At 33.8% G+C, this 25942-nt stretch overlaps 1 protein-coding gene across 1 annotated transcript in view; it reads left to right on the top strand.

Moving 5' to 3' along the window:
* The first annotated feature begins 544 nt into the window (after positions 1 to 544).
* Positions 545 to 25942, top strand: part of LOC128558101 (uncharacterized) — a 71925-nt gene continuing 46527 nt past the window's right edge. Inside the window, exon 1 of the mRNA XM_053546933.1 lies at positions 545 to 655. The gene's annotated coding sequence lies outside the window, so the exon portion shown is untranslated. The remainder of the gene's footprint in view (positions 656 to 25942) is intronic.

Below are 25942 nucleotides of genomic sequence, written 5' to 3'. Positions count from 1 at the left end.
AACGATCTTGAGGCCAGTTCCTTTTAATATAAGCTTACTAAAATCATAGCAAAAACTGATCTGTAAACAAGATAGATATCAAAGATTTTATAATGTAACCAAACCCGTACAACATTTTACCATCAATACTTTTCACTCATGAATGCACTCAATGAAGATGATAATTGTTGAAATAATTGTAAATGAAAGACCCCCACAAAAATCTTTGTTCAAGTTGTGTAAACAATTTTAGTCGAAATTAAGTTACCCGCTTACATTATTTGCAACAATAAATAAAACATCTTACAATTTGTTTAAGCTAGTTGACCCGTATCGAAAATCAGAACAGATCAGAGGAGAACTTTATTTATAATGATATGACTTGAGCATACAAAGTTCCTCGTCATCATAGCCATTTACCATGTTAACACTTATGCACTGATTTATTGCACCCATATTACAACAATATATGAATTACGGGTATATGATTACATAATATTTAAACTGTTCCGTGATGTAGTTTTCATGTATTTGTGTATACAGTGGATAAAATTACAAATAAGGCGGAAGTCGTCGTTGATAAGAAAAATGGCTGTTAACGTGTCACTTTCTTTTGGATGTACTCGGAAAACATTTTAATGCCGCAAGTTGTTCACAGTCCACAATTATAAATCTAGTAAGTATACAATTACATGTTTTCCATGTTCTTTTTGTATGAAACTTCAAGAGTTTTTTCAACAACAGATTTAAATATTTTTAGCATTGATACTACCCAACAATGCATTGTAGTTTAAAAGGAAAGTGTAAAATGCAACCCTTGGAAACTTGTTTTGACAGCAAGTTATGTCTATCAAGTTTTTCGCTGTACTTTTTATACGCCAGCGGTGCGTATTATGTGAAGGCACGTCCACTCTCTAAGTCAAACAGTTTTTGTTTCGTTTTTTTAACTTCCGGTGTAAACAAGTTGGTTCAGAGTTTTCACCTGTGCTATAAAATGTAGTTATACATCAGTTTACAGCCAATTCCTGAGCGCGATACATTTTTACTCGACGAGAGGTAATAGAAACCTATAATGTGATGTAGTGATATAGACTTTTAATGACCTCTGAAACCTGCTGAGAACTTTCTTTACCTGAACTTGATCATTGATGTCGTTCCCGCCATGACAAATGGGCAAGCGAAACAATATCCAGTCAAAGCGAAAACGATATAAGTCTTCCCCGAGCCAGAGTCAGAAACCTCTCCTAAAGAGAAACAAGCCCGGATATACAAGCGATTTTGCTGATAGTGAGGGAGAAGGGACTGATTACTTTGACGCTGTTGAGTCAGATTCGGACAAGAGTTTCGGACAAATCCTCCCACTCACTATGCAGTTTAGTCAAGAAGACCTTGCCTTCCTTAGCTCTAAATTAGCCCCCATACTGATAAAAGACCTTAGACAGGCCCTGAAAGAGGAATGCATATCAGAACTGCGCAGTGAAATATATGACATTGTGCGACAGGAAACTCAGCCTCTAAGGGATGAAATTGCTGTTAAATACAGAAGTGGCTAGACTGAATGCTGAATTGGCACAAGCCAAGCTCGATCACGATGAGCTTGCGCAGTATGGAAGGAGAATGTGCCTAGATATATCAAACCTTCCTGGTGATACGACGAGCCAATTGAAACCAAAATTTTAGAGTTTGCTAAAAAAGCCAAAATCAGCATTAAAAGTTCTGACATTGACAAATGTCATCGTAAAGATAAAACCCAGATGAATGTAAATCGCAAAGTTATTATTAAGTTCACGAATTCCAAGGCACGTGACAATGTATACAAGTCAAGGAAAAGTCTACCCGATGGTCTGTTTGTGCAAGAGAATCTTACACCTTATCGCGAATACCTGGGTTATGAAGCCCGGAAACTGAAACGCGACAAACTTATTGACAAAACTTGGATCGCGGGCTGCAAAGTTCATGTACAACTCAACGGTGAGACCACAGGACGTGTGATTAAATCTATTGACGCGATCAGTGCCATCAGGGAAGGCAGACCCTTCCCATCAAGTTAGACAGCTGTCAGTGTTATTGTTACATTTAAATGTACTGGAATGTGACCCTGGATGTAAACACCTTTACAACAGATCAGTGATACATGTAGACTACTATGTTTATATAAACTATTGTATGTATGTCGCGCTACAGTCTAGTGAATTCTCTTACCTGTGTATTAAGTCCATAGCCTACACAATTATATTACAATGTAGCAGACGATGATTTTTTTCTTTCTTTCCTGTACCCTTTTATTCCTTTTTTGAAATGTTCAGCCGATATTAAAACACGCTGGTAACTCCAATGACGTAATAAATTTTTTTAAGAGTATTATTTTTCTGAAAATCCAGTTAAGGTATCCGATCCATAAATGGCTTAAATTATATGCCTGGTAACGTTATCCTTTTTGGCTGTTTTATGAAAGTTTACCATTTTGCAGTTTGAAAAACGCAAATATTAAGGAGCATAACTCAACTGGGGAGATAACTCTTACAATTCTTTCCTTTACATGAAAATGTGACATAAATAAACTAAAAATAGCCAAAATTTATAATTCAAAATTTTATTTTGCTAATATTTCAAGTGATTTCCATTCCAAATAGTTATATGACCTACAAAACACTATATTATTGAAAAATAATACAAACATTTGAATTTTAATCGAAGTTATCTGCAGATAAATAACAAAAATATAAATCTTGTCTCGTAAATTTATACATAAATCACTGAAACCATTATGAATCTAGATTATTTGAAGAAGAGTTACAGACCTTTCTACATTCTTTACTTTCCTGAAACTTTTCAAAAATGAAGATAGCTGTATATATAGATGAAAACAAAATTAAAAAGTATAGGTCACCATGCATTTTAAAATTTTACGAGACGGACTATATCAAGGTAACCAATATCAAAAATGTCTTATAAAGCTGAAGTTAGCACAAAAATTAATCTAACATGTTGCATATTTTTGGCTGTTTTTCTATTTAAACATTTAAGTAATACAACTGCTTACTTCAACAGACAAAACAACATCTTATAAGATGTTTGATGCAATACATAGTATTAATATACATTTTTTAAATATAAAATGCAATAACTTTAGCTGTCAACTTCGCTTTACGAATAACTAAATATTTGCAGGTACATAAAACAACATAACATATTATTAAGTTGAAAACAGTATGTTCCATCAGTTACATGTTTCAAGATTATAAATATGACAGTATAAAATATTTGCAAGTAAAAGCCATTAGAAAAACAACATGCAATTCTGTATTTTAGAGAAAAAAAACACGATATAAATAGACTTACCCCACCCACCAGCAAAAATAATGCAAAATCAAAAGGAATTGAATATAAATTTGTTACTTCAAAATTTTGTGATTCATTACAAATTATGACTTGAAAGTAGTGTAGTTTACAATAAATGTTACAAATGAAATGACCTTAGTTCTATTACAGCTGTTTTCAATGAAAACTTATCAATCCAAACTGGAGACAATTGGCCCAAAATAAGACTTAGTATATTTCTCCTTTTTGTTTTTCAAACCTCAGTAAAAAGATTATAGCATTTACATTACTGACATGTTCTTTTTTTACCCATACTGCTTTCAAATGTCAGAATCTAAAGCTATCAAAAACCATGCTATCATAATACTTAAGCAACCCCTTGTTGTCAAAATTACCCCTGACATTCATTAAAATATGTCAAAATTGGTATGAACCACAGAAACGCCTGCGGGTACCTACTCTTGCCTGTAATTGATTGACGTTTAACAATTTGCAATAGAAAGTGTTATAAATGGTTCTTGACCTTCTTACTCACTAACTGATAGTAAAGAAATGTACAAAGTTTTAAAGCAAATAGATCTTATTGTATTCACAAACAAGAGCTGTCTGTTGACAGCTCGCTTGACTATTCGAAGAATTGATGGAAGTATGGGGTATGGGGTCAAAATATTACCAGAGATTTGCAGACAAAAGATGAAAAATAAATTAGACAAACAATGTACCTGTTTTTGTGGATTTGGATAAGTCTTGCAATATATGGCAATATGTGACCATGATGGTAAGCAAGACTGTTCAAAGTTTCAAAGCCATATATCAAACAGTTTAGACAAAATATGGAATCGCATGCGAAACTTAACAAATTTCTTTCTCATAAAAGGGCCATAACTGAGCTAAAGTCCTTGTCCTAGTTACCGTATGTAGTCTTGCCAACATATGTATATTATGATGGTAAACAAGTGGTAAAAGTTTCAAAGCCGTATGACAAACAGGTTAGGCAAAATGTAGACTGATATGAAAAATTTTCTAGGTACACAAGAGGTCATAATTCTGCCAAAAAGTGACAGAAGTGGGAATTATGACTCTTGGTGATCTAATGATGATAAACAGGTGAACCAAGTTTCAAAGCTATATTTCTTATAGTTTCGAAGAAAAGAGGAACATAAGCAAAAATGTTAACCAAGACCAAAGCTGACAAAGATCAACAAATGATGACAGTACCTTGTAGATTTAAAAATGAATCAGATTTACTAAAAAGAATTCATAACTATCTTTTTAATTATACTATTAAACTAGGTACAATGTAAATTCTGAAATCTCCTGGACTTTCAACTGAATTCTCCTGTAGAGATGCCCTGGAAGTTTGGCATGTAAGCACTGTTATGATACATTAGTATCTGAGTCTTTTTTGCCCTATGTTTGCAGTAAATCATCCAAAGTCTACTAACAGTTAGTTTGAAGCATTCAGAACTTGCTATTTGCTTCATAAGTCTTTTCATTTTACAAATTTATTGTCTCAATCTCCACTTGCATATATTTCCTAAGGTCTTCTTTCATGTCATGGTTCCAGCTCAAGTATTATTTCAACAGAACAGAAATGCCCGAATGTCATGGTTCCTACATATCTGAGGTACTTTGGTAATGGCAGCTCACTGAAATGAGACAAATTATCAACATTAAGATCAAGTAGGAATATTATAAAATTGAGTTAATTTTAAATACTAAAAGCAGGAATGATGTCATATTGTATGAATTATGCCCCTTCAGGATGCTTATAAAATGAATTAAAAAAGTTCAAAAAGGGCATAACTCTGAATTTAATGAAAACTGAAGGTTATGAACTGATATAGCTGTAATAATGTTAAGTCCCAAAAAGGGACTTAACTAAAAATAGGGTCAGACAATAAGCACATGTCCACTTCATACTGATGATGTATTCCAAGTTTCATTTGAATTACATGAAATATGTAGTAGAAGCAGAGGACACAATATACAGATGTGATATAATAAAAAGGGACATAACTCAAAAAATAATAATCCGACATTATGCTTATGTTTGCTTCATGATATATATACCAAGTTTCATTTGAATACGGAAGCTGTTGTACAGATCTATGTAATATTGTCAAGTCAAACGGGGAATAATTAAAAAAATAATTATCTGTTCTGATAATATGCTAATGTTCATTTCATGTTGATGAAGTATACAAGATTCATTTTAATTGGATGGAAATGGTACATCAGAATGTACACCAGAATGTGGGACTGATGGGCAGACAGTTCAAACAGTGTTGACACTATATACCTCATTGACCAATGACAATGGGGTGTACATAAATAAAAGCGACCTCATCAAGATGTATGACATGCAATAAAGGATCACGACAAGTCTAAACATGTTTATTTTAAAGGTGGATAATCAGATTTTGGCCATGTAACGGATTTGTTCGAAACTTTAGCATCTGATCATTTACACTCATTTATGTTCACTTAACACTTAATACAAATTAGATTTTCACTGGAGGTATTTTTAAAATTTCATTTTCCTATCCTGGTTGCCCAACCAAGATAGAGTTATTTTATCATAAGTATAAATTTGATAAACATACTTTGCCTAAGGAAATTAGACATATTGTAATATATTTGTAAAATATTTGCATTAAAAAATATGTATTTAGATGGAATTCATTAGAAACGCTAGTTTGAAAAATTATTATTACCTCCCTTTGCCTATCTTGGTTGCGCAACCAAGATAGATTGGAAATAAATGAATTCAGAAGCTACACACAGCTTTAAAACTTGCATTTTGGTTCAGATTGTTCAATAGTTGATATGTCTATCAAATGCAAATGTAAAACTAGACATTGTATCGAAATAAAAAGAAATACCCAGCTTTTTATATACTTTCATATTAAAGGGGAGTAATTACAAAATTTTATAAAAGTATTAAAATATACATTTCAAATAGGAATCTAACTCTATGTAATCGGTCTTTTTGTTCCTTAAATAATTCTCTACCAGAATATGTAAAAAATGTCATTAAATGTTGATTAAATGTGATTGACCACCTTTAACAACAATACACTAAATTGTTGGGTGAGACAGAAGTTTTAATCACATTTTCAACAATACACAGCTTGAAGGTATATGACTTACATGTATATATTACCTGGAGATGTGCAAAATGATAACAGCACATTTTATGTGAAAGATAACTTCCTCATATACATGATCATAAAATGAAGACTGAAGTCACATATGTCTTTGGCATATCACACCTCAAATAACAAAATGAGCCGCGCCATGAGAAAACCAACATGGTGTGGGTTTGCGACCAGCATGGATCCGCGCAGTCTGGTCAGGATCCGTGCTGTTCGCTAACAGTTTCTCTATTTGCAATAGGCTTTGAAAGCGAACAGGCAGGCTGGTCTGGATCCATGCTGGTCGCAAACCCACTATGTTGGTTTTCTCATGGCGCGGCTCAAATATAAATCTCCATGAATTAAAGTCACAACTCCGGCTCTTCACAATTTATCTAAAGTTAATTTTAAACTCAGCAAATTTCTCTCTTCTGCATGAACCTAATAAAGGCAAAATGAGAAATAAAAGCTACCTTTTTACGCCTTTCTTCAAGTTTCTGGTACAGTAGCTAAATCGGCTGCAGATTACTGACAGTTTGCTTTCAGAGAAAATAGCATCAACACAGGTTGTAACAGTAGCACAAAAAATATGAAAGTCAATGCAAATGTTATACATGTTATACTAGAGAATATACCAAGACTGTATGTAATTCACACTTCTGTGTCAAAACTGAAACGAACTTAACAAATCCTCGGTTCAAGAAAACTTGTTCAGATATAAATTATTATAAATTTATTGACATCATAAATTTTCATTGAGTAGCGAAAACATATTACAGAAGCATTCCATTTTTTCAAAACATAACAAACATTAATACAAACGCAGACATATCATAGCACAGATAAGATGTACCTCAATCTATCAAATTAAACCAATAACAAACCTTTTGAGGTCTAATATAACTCTTTTCGCAAGTAGGATGGAGTTCCCTCGTATCGCGGTACTAACGGTCGGAACATAAATAACATATCAATAAAGTCTGATCTTTAGTTTTTTTCTGCATTAAAACTTTAAACCAACTGTCTGTTATAACTTGCAAATTGACTTTCTTTCTCTGCCAGAGGAGAATGTGTAAAAAACACAATAAAATGTCAGCCATACTTGACCTGCTTTAACAATCCCATAGTTCTCAAATATCGCGGTATTTGATTTTGACAGCTGCGGGACACGCCTACTTGCGTCATCGTGTGACCGCAATAATTTCATTCATAAAAACAATGTATCAGACGAACTTTCTGAAGATGTCCAGGTTGTGGATTTAGTTTAATTTAAATAAAAGCGTTTATGGGTGGGAAGGGGTGATGAGCAGATGCAAAATTTTGAGATATTGAATGGTTGCGATAAAACTAAGTAATACTTACTATTTACGATGGAATTTTGCAAAAAATGTTTGTATACAGAATCCCGTGGTTCCGCTTTACAAATGTAAGTCAATGCGGTGCTGCTCGGCGAAGAATTTCCGGCAAAGGGAGATTACCGCGATACGAGGGAACCCGCGATATTACCGGACACCACTACAACTTATTTATTTAACATTGACGCTTACAAATGGCGCACAGATGCAAAAGGGCTATAACCAACGCAGTAATAGCTTTGTACATATAACATGTAGCTTGTATTAATTTTCAACATCAATACATAAACAGTACTTGTAACAGTCCCAGCTAGTAGTTTAAATTACATTCAAATTTGAAGAATTATCAATTACTCTATTCAACACAATTCATATATTTTATCAAATCCTATTTTAAGATCTTTTTTTCATCAAAATAACATGCTTACTACTTCGTGCTGCAGTGCATCTGAAATTTTTGGTTTGGCCTTTGGGGAAAGGAAGTGGCTAGGGATCCGGTAAACGGACCTCAAGACACGGAGTCTAAAGGTCCAGTATTCAATATACATGTACTATTTAATGCTGTATTATCAGTGTCAGGGCTGTTTCCCGTATAAATCTACCTGCGTTAAAAGGAAGCAGTTCCAAAGCAAAAAAGCATGTTTTCCCCCAATTTTGTCCCAATTAGTATGAATACCGAGAACTGTTTATAAGGAGAATATATTTATTTGATAAATGCCTCCGATTATGTACAGCGTACAAATTCCTATTCATAATTTATCGAACTTGAGATCCATTTTTTCAAGGACTAAAGAATTATAAATACTTCTGTTTCCTGTCACTTACAATGCATTTAAAATGACAAGTAAAATACAAGAGTAAACTTCTGAAATCCTCTCCCGTTTTTAAAGATAAAATACTGTCTCCTCTTTGTAAATACCATTCTCAGCATTCGTATTGATTACCGGACCTCTAGATTCCAGGTCTAGAAGTCCGGTTACCGGACCCCTAGCAACTGCCTTTGGGAACATTGCCTGTTTTGTGGTACTGTACCATTTGACATGCACTTCAATTATATACCTGTAGAAATATTTATGAATTTATAAATAATCTCATAAAAATTTCTTCCATTGACTTTTTACAAGCAAATAATAAAACACCTACCTAAATCAAACGTTTCGTGGACAATCGTTGTTTTCGATGCCTACTTTTTCTATATCATCTGATCATCAGGTCTAGGAAAGTGGTATAGTTACAGATTATCTGTAAATTTACAGATAATCTATAAATTAACAGACTTTTCTATCTATAAATTTACAGATTATGTGTATGAAAACTGATGAAATTACATTTATTCTCAAAACTGCAGCTTGAAATTAATCTGTTTATTTTCAGTATACATAAATTAAGGTCATTTGTGAGTTTCAGCCATTTTTGTTGACTTTGATTTTTTGGCATTTTCAGAAAAATCAAAGTCAACAGAAATGACAAAAAGTTACAATTGACATTTATTTATGCATACTACAAGTAAATAAAAAAATTTCAAGCTGCGATTTTGAGTCTAAATATGATTTTAGCAGTTTTCAAACACTTGATCTGTAAATTTATAGACTGAAAAATCTGTAGATTTATAGATTATCTGTAAATTTACAGATAATCTGTAAATATGCCACTTTCATAGACCTGATCATTGCACATGTCGAAATGACGTCAATCCGGATGTTTTGGGCTATTCACAGCATATTCAGAGCCGACAGGTCTTGTTAGCACAATAAATGATAATTTTTTGGCGCCCATCGTACCATATGATCACACGATAGACTGTTAATTCTAATGTGAAACGTTTATCATTTTTTATTTTTTTTAAATCGGCATTCGCAATGTTTTTTTTCATGGGCGCCGCCATTGCATCTCGTTGTAAGAGAGTAGACGAGAACTCCGTAATTTTTTGATAATGGAAAACTATTGGTAAAAATTCTTTATGTATTTGTCTTTTTATTAATGGTTTTATTAAATGATATTCAAAAATGTAAAAAATAAAATAAAACTAAGTTCCTGAATGAAAATTCCGGAAAATACCGACATCGTCCGATAACTGCCGAAGTAATATGCGCTATTTATGGATCGGATACCTTAAAATGCACTCATAACAAAATATTAGGTTATCCTATAACACGGTATACACTATACCGACATTTAAAATTGCCAGCCGCCTTACCTAGTGCATTGTTTAGTAAGAAGTAACGAATCACTATTTCAATTTCGTATTTAAAAATCAAAGAAAAGAAATAAAAAAAGGTTAAAGAAATGAAGCATTGATTCATAAATACGTGCTCAAACAAATCTTTCTTTTTTTTTTTTTTTGAATGATTTTATTTTATTTTTTTCGTCTGCTATAATCATTTTGTATAATGCATGGATAGTTTGTATAGAAAGCTAGTGTGTTTTGCAATATGCAAAATTTGAAGTTTTATCATAATCATGTAGATTGTTTGTAAAGAAAGCTATTGTACTGCTTAAATGTTTTACTTTAAACATAAATTTATTTCTGAAATGTTTTTCGTCTGCTGTCATTACTTTGCATTATGCATCATTTGAAGTATATTTTGTAGATAGTTTGTAAAGAAAGCTACAGTGCTGCCTACATGTTTTATTTCAAACATAAATCTATTTCAGAAAAGTATTGTTTTTGTCTGCCATAATTATTTTGCATTATACATCATTTGAAGTTTATCATAATCATGCAGATAGTTTGTAAAGAAAGTTTTTTGTACAGCCGAACTGTTTTATTTCAAACCTAAAATTTATTTCTGAAAAGCTTTTCGGCTGCTATAATTATTTTGCATTATGCATCATTTGACGTTTATCATGCGGATAGTTTGTATAGAAAGCCACTGTACTGCTTAAATGTATCATAATAGTTTTGTCAAAGACGCTTCGGGAACTTTAATGTATTAAAGTATGGTTAACTTGCATGATACTGAATAATATTGTAATAACTTTGCATAAAATTATGAACTTTTCTGCTGCTATACAGACATTGCAAATGGTATTACTTCAATGCGCTTATGTCTTTATCTTTAAATGTGTTCGTAATACTAGTCGTTGACAAGTTTCTTTTCTTTTCTCAATGATGTTACAACGAATAATAATAATAATAATAATAATAATAATAATAAAATGGATAAAGGAACTGTCAGACCAATTAACCAGTACTCTATGCTCTTTTTAGCTGTTGTTGCTATTTTTGTAACATCAATCTCCATCATCTTTGTCTTTTTTCTCTTTATTTGTGCAAAATTGTAATATAATGTAAAATACTCTATCAGCAATCGAAACACAAATTTAAACTTGTTATTCTAAAAAGTACGCTTTCTGATAGTTCCAAAATGTTGTTTTAGTAAGTAAAGTAAAATAAGCAAGTAGTAAATATGTTGGTATCTCAAGTATTATGGCTACCTGTTTCTTTTTGGCCATGAATTTTCAGCAGGTTAACACTTACTATAGTAATCCTATGTTTTAAGAGTACTTCACCTCTTCTTTCTTCTTTTTTTGTTTGTTTGTTTCGTTTTTCACTTGCCCAGTTAAACACGCTTAGTAATTAAAGAGTCACCTAGGCCATTACAATCGAATGTATTCAGGAATTAGCGTTCTTCGGTAATATTTCTAATTGTTCTCATTTTGTTCTCATTTTTATTTTGTGTTGTTTTTTTTCTCTATCCACACAATGTCAACGCTGTACATTTTATTTTTGTTAACTTTTTTTCAGGTATTAAGCCTGTCAAGCACACTCTGTCTCGTGTGTTGCCCGTTGTTAGTTTACTTTTACATGCATTGCCCTTTAGCCGTTCTCTGTTTTGTTATAAACATCTATCTATTACCTAACAGGTGAATGACCTAGCTTCATACAGATCGGCTATAGGGCTATTTCATATGAGATTACAGCGGCTCTCAAAATCGTATATCTTTATTATACGTCCAGTTCACTTTTTCATTTACACAATTTTAGGTTTCTTATTGCGTACACAATCGTACATAAAGAAAGTTGTACCAAAATCGAATATCTTTATATACAACTATTACTTTTCGTTTATAGTATTTTGTATATACTTTTCATCAAAATATTAGAAGCATACGAAATAAACTGGATTACATAAAAACACATTTTTCTGATTATGACATCTTATGTTTTACAGAAAGCAAACTGTCAATCGATATACAAGATAATACAGTTATGCTTGATGGATTTGACAAATTGTACAGAAAAGACAGTTCTGCCCATTCAGGTGATCTACTTACATATGTCTCGCCGCATTTAATATCCAGACGTGTCCAAGAACTAGAATATTTACTTCCGGAGTCTTTGTGGGTTGACTTCAGAAACAAAAACGAAACATATCTATTATGTAATATTTTTCGCCCACCTAATACCCCTGTAGAATTTTGGAATAGATTTAACATTTGCATTGAACAAGCGACAGAATTATGCCATAAAATAATAACAGTAGGTGACATTAATGAAGACCGTTAAACATGAATAATAACAAATATAGAGATGTTTTAACTTTAAATAATATGGAAAATATCATATCTGAGCCTACCAGAATTAGTACATACTCAAGAACGTTACTGGACCCCATTGGACTTACAAGAAACATATCATATCTTCACTCCGGTACTTTCGAAACCAACAATCAAATTAGTGATCATTATGGCACCTACGTATATCTTAAAGCGATTGGCGATACCAACACATCTTACAAAAGACGTGTCTGGAATTATAATAATGCTAATTACGAGTCGTTAAACGAATCCATACGTAACACTGACTGGTCTTTCCTACGCAGTGAAGATATAAATTCGGCTACTTTGAAATTTACCCAACCGTTTCTAGACTTAGTTAAATCGAACGTCCCTTATAAATATGTAACCGTCCGCCCACGAGACCGACCCTGGTATAATTCTGAAATACGTAAAACATCTAGAAAACGTGACCGTTTAAAACGAATAGCGACAAACTCTGGTAAATCATCCGATTGGATACGTTTCAAACAAATACGTAACAAGGTTAACAATATGAAAAAACAAGCAAAAGAAATGTTTTTTAATAACATTGAATTTACGCTAAATGATATTAATTCTAATGATCCTCGCCAATATTGGAAAATCGTTAAAATGCTCGTCAAAGAAAATTCATCAAAATGTGATTTTATCCCTCCGTTATTGAATGAAAATGGCACGTATTCTTTTACTGATATTGAGAAAGCTAATACTTTAAACGATTATTTTTCGTCAGTTTCAAATGTTGACGACTCGCAAGTTTACCAACTTTTTCTAGAAAAACTGTGAAACAACTACAAAATATCACAATAACTGAACAAGATACTATTGATGTCCTGTCTAACCTTAACATAAATAAAGCAAACGGGCCGGATGAAATAAGTCATCGCATGTTAAAGGAAACACGTGAAACAGTTTGTGTACCATTAATTATTATTTTCAATAGGTCAATTCTAGAAAACATATATCCGGATTTATGGAAAGGTGCACATGTAATGCCTCTTTTTAAAAAAGGTGATAAAAATATTGCATCAAACTACCGCCCTATATCTCTTATAAGTTGCGCGGGTAAAGTCATGGAACGAGTAGTGTTCAAATACATATACAACTACTTACATGCAAATGATCTTATATATGATAAACAGTCAGGTTTTCTTCCAGGCCATTCGACGGTACCAGTTAATTGATATATATTGTAGTGCCCCCGCCCCGGTCACTGTACTTTACTTGGGTTAGGGTAAAAAATGTAAAAAAAAAATAATAAACAGACCAGGGGCAAGGGGACTACAGTCTGGGGACTGAGTCCACCAATTACAATACTGTAAGGTTATTCATTTTGGGGATAAACAATATGTTGACTAAACTAGGGTCTGGTCGCGTCCCTATAGGCTGGTAGCGCCTAAAGCAAGGCTGGTAGCGCCCAAGAATAAAGGTTGGTAGCGCCCAAGTTAAAAGGCTTGTAGCGCCCGAGTTCAAATTCATTTCAAAGTTTAAAATAAAATACTGACAATGTTCCTTTCGGCTTCAAAGAACTTTTTATTTATGAGAAGCCTTAACAATAACAATTATAACTGAATGAAATAATCAGTAATGAAAATATCAGACAAAAGTCGTGTAGCAGGCGGGCCGAGAACCAACTCTAAAATTACAGAGTTTTCTATGAGAAAAAACAGCCAAATACTCCTAATAAAATAACTGTATAATTTAATGATAATAAGTACCGTGCAGTTTCAAAGTTTGAATAATTCGTATAGGTTTTAGAAGCGTAAATAAAAAAATGTCAAAGAACAAACTGACAAACAGCCTTTCTATACGAGAGACGGAGGCAAAGTGATGATTCTAGCGTCTAATAAAATTAACCTTTGTGGGAATGCAATGGTATGCAAATGAGGAAGAATACCAGAATCTAAATTAGTCTGAATAAGGTCAAAGTCGGAAATACCCGGACAGGTCCGTAACCGAGTTGATGCTACGAACTTACTTCGGCCGACCATGACGTCATTCGGGATACGAACGTTTCCTTATATGCAAATAAGGCGGAGCTTAACCTCTAAACTGGTGTAAACAAACAAAGTCGGACAGAAATAAATAATAAAACAATATAGAACGCTACGAATCAACACTACATGCCAAGTATAAATATCAAATACTTGACAATAAAAGTTAACTATTTCTGCAGAATATGAAGCGATTTCAGTCCGCTTGTACGAGATTTTAGTCACCCGGTGCATACGTACAAAAATCCAAGATGGTTGACAACTGTCAAAATTTCAACTGACATAAACTTTTATGAAGTTTTACAAAGTCAACAATGGACAATTACATGAAAACCTCGATTTAATTTAATACAGCAGGTGATTGTTGATTGAACTGTTGAATAACTCAGGCTGACATTGCGTACTTTTATAGAAAATCCCTGTGAAAGCTAGAATTACAGTTTCACTAACTGACACAAGCATGACATAAGTAGAGTTCTAACATTTTGAAATGTAATTTAGTAAGAACAATTTAACAATGCGACTGGTTATCAGTCAATGTCTGGAATGTTACAGAACAATGAACTGTGATTAAAAGTAGCTGCAGATAGCCTGACAATTTTAACATCAAAAATGAAAACTACTGATAGGCTGTAAAACAATGCAAAACAATTGCATAAAAACAAGTCGTGAGGCATCCTGCCTCACATTACCCTCCCAACTGACAAAATTTCGTCCTCGAAATTGAAAAACTACAGCCTGTGACACAAAGTACAACAATAATAATTACTTTACAACAACAATGATGAGAATCATAATAATTAACAACATGCATTAAATAATACAATTAACATGTGTATGCACCCGTGGTCTACAGACATAGCGATATAATCATGTCATTTAAGAATATGGTTCGAATCTTTGTACTGCCATTACACGTACTTGTTTCAATAACTTTAATACATTTGCACTATAATTGCTTTTTAACAGAAGGTAGAACAACACATGCACAGATTGCATTTACAGATTTCCAAATAATTAATTCTCAAATATGTCATCAATTTAATAAATTTCATAGATGCAACATTTATGCTACGCATTTAAAAAATTTCACATGTACCATGAACAACATTTATAATACTGAATAATTTATACAGACATCTGAATTCGGACCTATAACCAACACTGCATCTGGATTTAGGCAGTACCATACTTAATAATAAACAATATTTCGGACAAGTACATAAGAGTTTGCCTGAGCAACAATTAAGCAATTGTGTCCTTTAAGTAATACAATGTATAACAATATTAATAACGGCCTTCTTAACAATAAATAACAATTGTAACAGTTGTTTATTCCAGGGCTCAGTAATATTCAATAGTTTAAACTTGAAATGTACCAAATACTTTAAACAGAATGTTGAAAATTTATCAAATGATTACTTGTAACCACTGACTGACAATAGTGCTAAATGAAGTGACAAAGTCGAAATCTACTTTCGCTTATAAGTTAAAATACCAAAGATATACTTATGACTTATTATATCAGAGGTAAACATTACAAAAAAAATTACCTTTAATCAACTGTTACCTTACTGATACCAAAATATTACAACAAATGTGGTAATAATAGCATTTCATGAAAACGACTAGTTTACTATTTAAAGCTTAAAACCCTACTAAAATGTCACAAAAAGTAGCCCAGACCAAAATATTACACTTAAAATTTTCTAACAGACAGTATTATTAAATAATTATAAAATGTGAAATTTCCTCACGAAAAGGAGCCTGTGTTTGGATCTTCCTGCGGGGTTGTCGACCACTCCACCTCTGGTGTATCCTCAAGCGGTCCATACAGTATTCCTCAGGGGGTCAGAATTCTTATTGGAACCTTAGAAAAAGCATCTCGGTAACAATTATCAACAGATCACCTTCCAGAGCTCTTGGTTGGTCATCTGTAACTTCACTCTTATTCTTTCCTGTACAACCATTCTGTTCTCTCTCATGCAAACTCTGAATACATTTAAGGTAAGGTTGACTGACAATCCCATGCATTGATTTGATTCTTATTCTGTCTCTATCACTATCATCTTTGACCCTGGAATTAAATGTTAAGATTGATGGATTTGCCTCCCTTAGTCCATATATAAAATTTATAGGGTTTAAGGTCGATGGAATGATCTCCCTTGGTCTATCACTTGGTCCTTAGTTCTGTGGTCTAGGTATAGGTGCTATGTATGCCGACAATTCCCTTCCAACATCTCTCTTCCTAGGTAAAAAAGCATTGAAGTCTGCATCAACACGAGTATCACGGGGACCAAGGAGCCGTTCTGTACTGGCCCCTACAGCAACTCGACTCCTCACACCCTGATATCCCGTCAAAGGTTCATCCAGCAGGCCAGCCTCTGACTGCTCATCAGAGTGAAATTTTTTTTCCCTTTGTTCCAATCCCCTACCCATATATCCCCCAGGTACCTGACACTGATCTATAATATCATCGGCCAAGGTCCTGTCCGCGTATAAAGGAACTGATCCACAATAATAAGCATAAGTACAAAAATCCCTGTTTTCCCCCCATCCCCCCAATACCATATCAGTTCCACCTTGCAAGGCTTTGTTCCTGACCCCCGGGGCCCTGGCTTCTCCACTGGATATGATGCACTACTTGCCAGGATGGATAAAACCCTGGTCTTCCGAAACTCGTCCTCCCCTGAGCGCCTGCGCCAGGTCACCTCACCGGAAGGCGTGCCAAATACCACCAGCTGACTGCCGGCTGGTACGAAGTTGTCTTCATACAAATCACCACCGTCCATTGACTGTAACCTCGACCTTGACGTTGCCTCCGTCTCACGGACGATTGACAGTGTACTGGTGGTGGTAGAAATCTGGGTAGATAAGGTGTATCTGCTTAGGTTTTAAACGTAGGTACTGGGTTGGTAATCATGGTCTATGTCATGCTGTGCTTCAGTGGATGGTATATCACCTGGGTCCATGGTAACTTCCCTAATGGTCTCCATCATGGACTGTAACTAAATTTGTTTTATTTAAACAACACACACAAAAAAAAAATGTATATTTACTTTAACTTTTACTAGTACAGTAAATATAAAATATTTACAGAATTTAAATATTCAAGGTTTTGGCACTTAAGGTATTTCCGCAAATTGAAATTAGAAATTCATGTGAAAAATCAGAACCCTCGATACAGCCTTCGAAATGCAAGGACACAAATAATGTATGATAAAAGTTGAAAAGATATATCTGTAGGTAAACTTGCGAGCATAAAAGCTACGCTGAACCCCATCTCCACGGTGCTTTGGAAGAAAATGAGTGAACATTTTTGGTGCAAAATTTTGGTATCGTATGCAACCTAAAATGCTATAAAATATTTATTTTCAAATCAAAGAAATGCCAAAAGAGTGCACACGAGCGTTACTTTTTCAAGAAAATGTCGTTAAACATTCTAATGCGCAAAACACGTGCACAGTTTTTCTAAAATATTTCGCCGCCATGTTTATTTCAAGGAATAAAATATATGATTGTTCTTTTACCTGAGATTTCCTTACTGAAATATGTATGTCTCCTTATTCATGGTTAGAGATATCCATTTAGTATAGTTTTTCAATGTCCGATCTCCTTAATCTGTTACCGATCCTTCACATTTAAAGAATAAACGCAATGTGTAATGATAGTTTTTCGCTTTACACACCTCCCTTGGACAAGAAAGCCGTTTCACTTAAAATTTGTAAGCATCCGCTGACAAAATATTACTGAAAGATCGAAACTTTTTCTTAAATAAAGTTGAATTTCAATCATTTTCAAAAAGGAAATATGCACATTGTGTTGAATTTATAAATAAACAAAAATCCCCAAAATAAACCATTTTAGATCTTTTCCGGGAACTATACGTTTCAGCCGAACAACGCATTTCAAGATGACACAAAACTGATTTCTCTTCGTAAACAATGTCAAAGTTCACCTGAGGAACATTGCTGAAAAAGTAAAAGTGCTTACTTGTTTCAGTTTTACGTTCTGTAGAAAACAATCAATTTTCAACTTTAAATGCATAGATGTTCTATAATTATTCCAATATAAAAAACCGTCCGATCTTTTCCGTGAGAAATAAAACGAAGCAAATTTAACTATTTGTTTACACTTCAACCATGTGAAATTAAAGGCATGTATTATCACGAGACTCCCGTGCATTTTGAACCTCGTGGTGAATAAACTGAATTTACTATAAAGTATGGTGTCTCAGTTGAGCCAGTTATTTGTTCATTTCAGAGAACATACATTAAAGAAGTGTTTATGAGATTATGCATGTGTACGATATTTACTAGTCTACTTTATATTAACGACGATAGAAAACAAGTGTGCACTCGGCAAATAGTAGGTCTATCATTTTCAGGTGTATACTGAACACTGATCCCAATGTTCGTAATTTTCAGATAAAGAACTCGTTATCCTTGGTTTCGTAGACAGTCTTAGTACTGGACCGCTGCTTCCGCTGTCAACACCGCAGTAATGTAAAGTCAATGTTCATTTCTATGCCGGAATTTCAATGCACATTTATTATCAGTTTAAATCTATGAAAGTGTGAAAAAATATTATTGTTTAACGAAGAACCAAGATGCAGAAAAGTTACTTTTGAGATATTGCTGATTTTAATCATCAGGTTTTCGCGTGAGAAGTTCAACTGATTGCATTTTGTAAAATGTTTCGTAGTTATCTACAACTGTATACAAATTGTATTACCTCCTAACATATTTGGCTGTACATTTTTTCTGCGATTTATTCTCACTGTGTTTTCAAAAACATGCTGCATTATTCTCATATTGTTTAAAAAGTCGATAGATCAAAATTGGTTAGTTTACGACGCATGAAACATCTAATAAGGAATCGCTATACACATCGAACTTGTCCCGGACCAGTATGCGGAAATACTGTGGCCTAATGTTCCAAGATTGTCTAAAAATATTTGCATATATCGTGATAAAGCAAATATTTCGATTGTTTTTATAATTTATAAATATACAATCACATACGAGTGAGAAAGTTACATTAAGTAATTTCGGTATAGTTACCGCAGGAAGTGCCGAAAATTCCATTTCCACCAAATTTTCCGTGAGATAAGCAGCGCGTAAGTACATAAATTCCACTATAATAAATTAAACCTTTCTTATACTTGCACAATCATTGAAAAGAATTTTGGATCGTTGCCAAATCTTGTTCACATTAAGTCTGAGACTTGTCTTACAATTTTAGGCAGTTTGGTACAACCATACGTACAAAAATCATTGTCCGCACATTGCACTACTTTTATGTATGCTGAAAATAGCAATATGTACAGATTTAGTTTCGTTTTAATACATGAGGTGGTCAGATTTGAAAACAGATTTTGTAATAAGTTTAGTTCTATTCAGTAAGACAATTCTCCTATGCACTAATTGAAACTTTGAACTAACTTTTGCCATTCATGAATTTTTAATAAAGTATTTTGAAAGGATTTATAAATTTAACCAAAAATTTGGAAAAATACAGGTAACATATCTTCTTTGTTTATTTCCAAATTTTAGTTTTACTTTTTATACAGCTACTTTTAGTTCAGGTCTTGCAAACTGAGCTGTTTTTGTATTCTGGAACAGCTGCATTTGAAAGCTTTTGTTCACTATATTTTCACACTTCAAATGAAGGTCACTCTAAATTCAAGATGGCGGAAGTACCTTAATCATGTCAATAAATAATAGGTACAAAATGTTTTGTATGAATTAATCAAGTTTAACACTGTTCTTTAAAGCTAACTTGGTAACAGTTAGCAATTTAACTGTCTCTAAGGAACTGTTTTTCCACAGCCTGGAAACAGCTGTTTCACATCTAGGTCAGGAATGGTACAAGTTACTAGTATTCAATGAAATATATTTGTTACCTAAGCCTGGAAACGGCTTTACGCTATACACTGACCTGGTATCGGTCACAATACAAGCCTGGAGATGGCTACAATATTCAACAGAATGGTTGTCTAGATATTTAATAAGCGGCGGGGCACGGCTCTATGAAATGTACCAAGAACAAAGTACACCAAGCTCAACGCGCCAACAAAACAACACAAAAAAAATCTTACCCAAGTCTGGTAACGACTTTACCAAAGGCAAGGTCTGGTAATGACCCTTACAAAGTCTGGAGGCGACTTTCATAACAAAACAAGTCACTGGTGGTATACTAGCTTTGTACTAAATTTTCAACAAAGTCTAAACTACTCCTGATCTACTGATTTTTTACTCACCAAGGCTTGGAAACAGCCTTAAGTTGCTATCTTTTACATTAAATCTGGACTGAAATCTAATTATTTATTTTAGATTAAACATGTACAATATTTTATTAAAAAAATAATAAGGCTGCAGTCTCCACAATTAAATCAGCACTGCTACTTCGGTTAAATCAAGTCCTTGACTCCTCTGTATACTGGGGTGGCTTAACAATTGATACACTGTAGTAAATATCTAGGTCAAGTTCACAAATGTTTACAAATGTCACACTCGCTTATCGATCCATACTGGCAGTAAATAAGGTCACTGGTTATGATGACGTGTGGTTCTTTATCCTGCTAAGCTGCATCTTTCTGACTGAGAAAATATTATGTGCTCGCTGTCAACAACTTCTAAATAATCATTTGTTCATGGTAGCGTTTTCAACAAATTTATGGAGTGTAGAGTTCGTATCACTGGATCCGAAAAGAAGAACGGATCCCACCGCTGCCACCAAATTTTGTAGTGCCCCCGCCCCGGTCACTGTACTTTACTTGGGTTAGGGTAAAAAATGTAAAAAAAAATAATAAACAGACCAGGGGCAAGGGGACTACAGTCTGGGGACTGAGTCCACCAATTACAATACTGTAAGGTTATTCATTTTATGGATAAACAATATGTTGACTAAACTAGGGTCTGGTCGCGTCCCTATAGGCTGGTAGCGCCTAAAGCAAGGCTGGTAGCGCCCAAGAATAAAGGTTGGTAGCGCCCAAGTTAAAAGGCTGGTAGCGCCCGAGTTCAAATTTATTTCAAAGTTTAAAATAAAATACTGACAATGTTCCTTTCGGCTTCAAAGAACTTTTTATTTATGAGAAGCCTTAACAATAACAATTATAACTGAATGAAATAATCAGTAATGAAAATATCAGACAAAAGTCGTGTAGCAGGCGGGCCGAGAACCAACTCTAAAATTACAGAGTTTTCTATGAGAAAAAACAGCCAAATACTCCTAATAAAATAACTGTATAATTTAATGATAATAAGTACCGTGCAGTTTCAAAGTTTGAATAATTCGTATAGGTTTTAGAAGCGTAAATAAAAAAATGTCCAAGAACAAACTGACAAACAGCCTTTCTATACGAGAGACGGAGGCAAAGTGATGATTCTAGCGTTCTAATAATTAACCTTTGTGGTATGCAATGGTATGCAAATGAGGAAGAATACCAGAATCTAAATTAGTCTGAATAAGGTCAAAGTCGGAAATACCCGGACAGGTCCGTAACCGTGTTGATGCTACGAACTTACTTCGGCCGACCATGACGTCATTCGGGATACGAACGTTTCCTTATATGCAAATAAGGCGGAGCTTAACCTCTAAACTGGTGTAAACAAACAAAGTCGGACAGAAATAAATAATAAAACAATATAGAACGCTACGAATCAACACTACATGCCAAGTATTAAATATCAAATACTTGACAATAAAAGTTAACTATTTCTGCAGAATATGAAGCGATTTCAGTCCGCTTGTACGAGATTTTAGTCACCCGGTGCATACGTACAAAAATCCAAGATGGTTGACAACTGTCAAAATTTCAACTGACATAAACTTTTATGAAGTTTTACAAAGTCAACAATGGACATTACATGAAAACCTCGATTTAATTTAATACAGCAGGTGATTGTTGATTGAACTGTTGAATAACTCAGGCTGACATTGCGTACTTTTATAGAAAATCCCTGTGAAAGCTAGAATTACAGTTTCACTAACTGACACAAGCATGACATAAGTAGAGTTCTAACATTTTGAAATGTAATTTAGTAAAGAACAATTTAACAATGCGACTGGTTATCAGTCAATGTCTGGAAATGTTACAGAACAATGAACTGTGATTAAAAAGTAGCTGGTAGATAGCCTGACAATTTTAACATCAAAAATGAAAACTACTGATAGGCTGTAAAACAATGCAAAGCAATTGCATAAAAACAAGGTCGTGAGGCATCCTGCCTCACATTATAATCAAATTTGTTCGGCTTTTGATGGACGAAAATCTACTTGTATTATATTTTGCGACAGAAGTAAAGCTTTTGATAGGGTATGGCATTCAGGGCTCACTTTCAAACTTAGAAAATGTGGTATAAACGGAAACATAATAAACTGGATCACTAGTTATCTGAACAATCGAACCCAAAAAGTCTTTATTGGATCTTCCTATTCTTGTGAAACACAAGTAAATGCAGGAGTGCCTCAAGGATCAGTCTTAGGGCCTTTGTTTTTTCTTATTTACGTAAACGACATTACCGAGTCTCTTTTAAGTATATCTCGGCTGTATGCTGACGACAGTTCACTCGCCGTTAGTTCTGACCATATTGAATATATAGAAACAATACTAAACCATGATTTACATATGATATCAAATTGGGCTCAAAAATGGCTAGTAAATTTTAATCCCTCTAAAACAGAAGTAATGTTTTTTACTCTGGCCAAAAACAATATTGCTAGACCCTCCTTACTTTTTGACAATGTTCAGCTCAGCTATGTTCAAACACACAAACATCTTAGAGTTACGTTTTGTGATGATGGCACTTGGCACACACATATTTCAAACATAGCTTCTTCAGCATCTAAAGTATTAGGGACAATGAAATTTTTAAAATTTAAACTTAAAAGAGCAACTCTCAATCAAATTTACATCTCCTACGTAAGGCCAATTTTAGAGTATGTTTCTATTATTTGGGATAATTGTACAGCATACGAAAAAGAATTGCTTGGGAAAATCCAATATGATGCTGCTAGAACAGTTACCGGTTTAACAAGATCTGTTTCCATAAATAACCTGATAAATGAAATTGGCTGGGTTTCATTATCCGATAGACGTAAATTACAAAAACTAGTTCTTATTTTCAAATACAAAAATGGCGATTTACCGAGCTATTTAAATGCACTTTTACCTGATATGGTTAGTGACACGAATTCGTACAACTTGAGAAATCATCTCGATTACGCAACTGTTGCCCGTCGTCTTGAAATTTATTCCAGATCAGTACTACCATCATCTATTAAGCTTTGGAATGATTTAGATATAGAAACTCGAAATTCAGAAACTCTCGCCTCATTTAAAAGAAAGCTGTTAAAACTATTTAACCCACCCGTTGTCCCTACATATTTTCTTGTAGGTGACCGCTTCCTGCAAGTGTATCATGCCCGAATACGAAACAAATGCAGTAGCTTAAATAACGACTTATTAAAAAATCATCTAAGCGATAATCCAAAATGTACGTGCGGCAGTTTGTGTGAAGATGCTGAACATTTCTTCTTTCGCTCTCCGTTATACATAAACCAAAGACTCCAACTGTTTACCAGTACTAGACAATATCATCCTCTTAACAGTAAAAAATTGCTTTTTGGTATTGATTATTTAACCGATGAAGAAAATTCTACTCTTTTCAAAGAAGTCCAGCGATTTATTAAATTAACTAGACGCTTTGAAACGTCCAATAACTAAATTTTGTTCATGTACCTTATCATAATTGTAAGTACTTAGTCGCTGATCTCAATCAAAACAGTAAATTCCGGGGCCACACGAGGCACGAGAATCGAGGTTGATCAGGTTTCAAAACCTTCATTAGTTTTTTTTTTCTTCAGCTTTTTGTCATTCTTTATTGAACTAGACATTTTTGTTTTGTATTTTTGTTTTGTTGTATCATCATTCTCTGTATAACAATATATGTTTATACTAAATTCTAGATCAATCTGGTACCTTAATCTACTTTTGGGGAAGGGCCGTCGCTAATGTTGGAAAAACTTGTGGCCCAACCCTTTTGCTTCTGATTTCAATGTATACATTAACATGCTTTTCTAATTCTCATTAATCTATGTTAAAATAACGCATGTGTTTATTTGTATTATAAACATGTATCGTTTGCAATAAAATATGTTTAAACTATTCATTGAGTTTTTGTCCATATACTGATGTGTGTACAGGCTGTAATACACTATAGGTTTCGCACGGTAACAAAGCGCTTTGAAATGTAAACAAACAAAACAATAGCATAAATTTCGGTAAAAACACTTCGTTTATGGCACGCCAATTGTCCAATTATTATGTGAACCTAAGTTCACGGTCGAAAAACTAGGATAAACGATCAATAAACCAGGTTTTTTGAACGTAAAACCAGGTTTTTCGTATACTAACCTATATGTTTGAGCGAAAACATAGGATAACGCCGTAAACCATAGTTCACGCTCATAAACGTGGGCTCATGCTTGTAAACCCAAGTTCAATGTCGTAAACGTAGGTTCACGTTCGTAAACATAGGATAACGACCGAAATTCATCGTTCGAACGAGAAACATAGTTTATCAAACGTAAACCAAGGTTTACGGTCGATATATTAAGATTATAAAATCAACCATGAGTTTCGGGCTTGAACATGGGTTTACTATATGTTTACGAGCGTGGACCTACGTTTACGAACGTGAACCCATGCTTATATCACCGGCCCTCTTTATTCTAAAGTTTGTTAATTGATTTGATTGGATGTTATTTCCTCTGGTGATGTATTTCCGACCAGCGATTGTATTTTGTTTTAGATGTTATAGGGTTTGGGTTCCTTTAAGGACGATGACAAAAAAAAATGTTTGCAGACTTTAATATGTGTCATCATAATCATGTATCATAATAAACATCATCACAATGGCATCATAGTTTCATCATCATACAAATAAAGTTATGACAAATTATAATAATGATTTAACAAATACATTGCATATCAAATATTCAACGCGAATGACAGATGACAGCTGTCAAAATTGTAAACAAGTAATTTACCGAAGGTAAAAATCAATGATGCTTGACATCCAATAGACTACACAGGTAAATTAATAAATCGTTTACATAGCTTATCAAGTTTTATACATACATAGAGAACAATATAAGATAAGGCATATTTACCTGGAAAATGTATAATTTCCAGTCCAAAAAAATATATATGCACAGGTATATATGAGGTACCTATGTAAAGAAAGCCATTTTGAAATTTTGACCAAGAAGTAACCAGTGCTGTGATTGGGTGTAAAAGATCACATGCAGATATTTATTAGATAGAGAAAATATAAAGTATGGAAGGCAGGGAATGTTTTAAAGTTACTATTATAGGAACGAAGTATTTTCATGATTGTAATATATCATTTATTTGTACCCTACGACACTTACGACCGTGAGCATAGGTTTATGACCGTGAACCATAGTTTACGGACGTGACATGTATGGCAATTTTCCAATAATTACAAGAACCCAGATTCATAGTCGAAAAACTAGGATTAACGATCGATAAACTAGGTTTTTCAAACATAAAAGCATGTTAACCTATTCTTTCGAGCGAAAACAT

Source organism: Mercenaria mercenaria, chromosome 6 (genome assembly GCF_021730395.1).
Source record: "Mercenaria mercenaria strain notata chromosome 6, MADL_Memer_1, whole genome shotgun sequence".
In the NCBI taxonomy this organism is placed as follows: Eukaryota; Metazoa; Mollusca; class Bivalvia; order Venerida; family Veneridae; genus Mercenaria; species Mercenaria mercenaria.
Note: the sequence above shows the minus strand (reverse complement) of the source record. Positions and strands in the feature narration are given on the sequence as shown.